Source organism: Setaria italica, chromosome VI, assembly GCF_000263155.2.
Source record: "Setaria italica strain Yugu1 chromosome VI, Setaria_italica_v2.0, whole genome shotgun sequence".
NCBI lineage: Eukaryota > Viridiplantae > Streptophyta > Magnoliopsida > Poales > Poaceae > Setaria > Setaria italica.
The window spans coordinates 13,757,686-13,761,218 of NC_028455.1; positions in this window are offsets into that span (position 1 = coordinate 13,757,686).

A 3,533-nucleotide genomic window follows, 5' to 3' on the forward strand; every position below is an offset into this window, starting at 1 on the left:
CCTGCTCTGTTTCCTCTCCCTCACCCTTGATGTGATTGTAGTTGAAATAGTGGATCGGTTTTTTTAGAGGTTCAAAATAAATATGAGATGAACATTAACAAATAATGTAATCCTATTTGGCTCTCTCTCCAAACCAAGGAAATCCTTGCCCACCTTGCCAAAATTCAAACCACTTTTTGCAACAAAGGATCAAACATTTTGGTCCAACCTATTCACTTTTCCTACAACGGATCATATGTCTGTACATATTTTTCCCAAATATTGTAACGAATTCTAATTTGTACCTGAGGATTAACATGGCAACCATCCATATTCCAGCGCCGTGTAATGTCACATCCTCCACACCATGCAGCCGGTTGTCCTTAGTTCTCATGTAGGCATGGTTACTTGAAACCAATTTATGTTTCATTTAATGAGAATGTAGTTGGAATAGTGCATACATTTTTTGAGAGGTTGAAAATCAATATGGGATGATTATTAACAAATATTGTGATCCTATTTGGCTCTCTCTCAAAAGCAAGGAAATCCTTGCTCACCTTACCAAAATTCAGACGAAGCATCTTTTCCCAATAAAGTATCGCAAATGTTAATCTAGCCTATTTAATTTTCCAACAACGCATCATACGTCTCCACATTGCCAAGAATCAAATACTTTCTTTTATCCGATTATTAACGTGGCAACCGTCCATGTTCCAGCGATGTGTAATTTCACATTGTGCATGCAGCCGGTTATTTTGGGAGGCATGCCAGTGAAGGAGTGGTGGTTTTGTTACAAATACAACACGCCTCCACTTCTTCTTCAGCTGGCTTGAAGCGCAAGAAAACCCATGGGCATCTCCTCTCGGTGCAAGAAAAACCTCCCGCATCTCCTCTTGGCTCAAGTATAGTGCTCTCTGCCTAGTCTCTATATCGATTTGTATGTGCATTTAACCTTGCCCTCTCTTTGATCAAACTAATTTCTATGTGCATTTCATGATCATAGACATGGCTGATGCACCTCCGCCACTGGTGACCACCGTCTCCTTGCCCGTGCTGCAACATCTTGGTCTCCAGGAGGGTGAGGTCGATCGGGTGGCGGCGGCTTGTGTTAGAGAGTAGCACCAGTACGATCCTTGGTACATCACATTGGTCTGGATCGGTCCTGTGCTTAGCCACCACAACTTCAGGATGGCGAACGATGACACCTCCCCCCTTGTCTTCACTGTGCTTCCATCCTCCCAAGATGTTGATCGCCTTCATGATCACACCTGGCAGTGGTGGAACGAGGTCGTCATCTTCCGCCATGTGAGCCGCTTCTACCTCTTTAGAACCCACTTCTGGGAGGGCCTTGGCGACCCTAAGGAGATTAATTAGATCGTTTACCTTTTCTATACTGTTAATTAGTAACTTTAGACTTCGTTGGAACCCTAGCCATCTTTGCTATGCTGTTATCTTTTGTTTGTCAGATCAATGGACCATTTCCTTTGGATGGAAGATCAATCCTCTGTTTTCCTACTCTGTTTTATGTTTCATTTAGTGTGATTGTAGTTGGCATAGTGCATCAGTTTTTGTAGAGGTTAAAAATCAATATGAGACGAACATTAACAAATAATGTAATCATAGTTGGCTCTCTCGGAAAACCAAGAAAATCCTTGCTCACCTTGCCAAAATTCAAACTATTTTTTCCAACAAAGGATCAAATATTTTGGTCCGCCTTATTCATTTTTCCTATAACGAATCATACATCTGTGCAGATTTTTCCCAAAACTTGTAACGAATTCTAATTTGTACCCAAGGATCAATATGTCCGTCCAGGTTCTAGCACCATGTAATGTCACATCCTCCACGTCCATGCAGCCGAACTTCCTTAGTTCTCGTGTAGGAATGGTTACTTGAAACTAATTTCTGGTCTTCCCTCATTTATTTCCCAATGGGTCGTTCTCCTACTCGCATGCCCCGAGAAACCAAGATAGATCGAATTTTACATTTTATTTAGTGAGAATGTAGTTGGAATAGAGCATCAATTTTTTGAGAGGTTGAAAATAAATATGGGATGATTATTAACAAATACTAATGTGATCCTATTTGGCTCTCTCTCAAAAGTAAGTAAATCCTTGCTCACCTTGCCTGTTGGTTTTCACCTCTGTCATCTCCGCCAATGGACGCCGACGTTCCTCACGTCCCTCACATCCAAGCAGAGGGGTCGCGAGGGATGTCCTTGATGCTCTGCGTCGCACCGCTACCACTGGGCACCGCGATAGCGCCGAGGTGCGGTGACTGTGGTGTCATCTAGGCATCGCAGTGGAGGACGGGCCCGATGGGGCCCCGATCGCTCTGCAGCACCTGCAGGGGTTGTCGCAGGGCTGCCGGGGAGCGGTGGGGGAAACCCCGATGCTGTCAGCAGAAGACCACGACCACCGTCTCCAATTAGCCATTGTCAGCATCGGAAGGTGGCGTCTAGTGGGTAGAGTGCTAGTGAAGCACGACCAGCTGCACATTGTTGCAGACCACAACCACTCAGCCAGCAATGCAAAGTGGGCCAAGCGCACTTTCTCACCCAGTGAGGGAGGCACTAGATCCTTCCCTGCTCGACGTGCTGGCACCGCCCATGAACATCAACGAGCCGTACTGGATGGCTAGCCACAACATTCCTCCTGCAGTATCTTTACCTCCATAATCGTTTATGATTTTTGAGTAATAACTTATGTTTTCATTCGTGTGTCCTAAACAAAACTGTCGTGCACCTCTGATGTTTCTAACATCATATTTTGAAATATGGATCGGATGTTTTGTTAACAAATCATGTACCACAATGGTTGCAACCTATAGATGCTACAATTTGCCACATATTATAGTTGGAATAGTGCATCAGATTTTGGAGAGGTTGAAAATCAATATGGGTCGATTATTAACAAATAATGTGATCCTATTTAGCTCTCTCTCAAAAGCAAAGAAATTCTTGCTCACCTTGCCAAAATTCAGACCAAGCATCTTTTTTCCCAATAAAGGATCGCAAATGTTAGTCCGACCTATTCAATTTCCAGATAACGGATCATACGTCTACACATCGCCAAGTATTGAATTCTTTCTTTTACCCAATTATTAACGTGGCAACTGTCCATGTTCCAATGATATGTAATGTCACATCATCCATGTTCCACTTCCACGTAGTCGGTTATTTTCGGAGGCTTGCCGGCGAGGGTGTCGGGCATACACCTATAGGCTCACCAGAAGACCTGTATAGACCCACACCAGGAGACGTACACCGAATCGTATCAAGACATGGAGACTACGGTACAAGGTGGCGTAGTCTACATGGACTCCAGGGGACTAATCGAAGATATGGAAACTACTCCTCTGAGTTAGAGTAGAACTCTCTAGTCGAATCCGACTAGTACTCCTGTATGACAACTACCCTGTAACCCTGCCTCCCCAGTATATAAGCGCGGGCAGGGACCCCCTCAAGACAAGTTCAATCCAATACAAGCAAACAACATACAGGACGTAGGGTATTACGTGATCTAGTAGCCTGAACTTATCTAAATTGCGTGCCT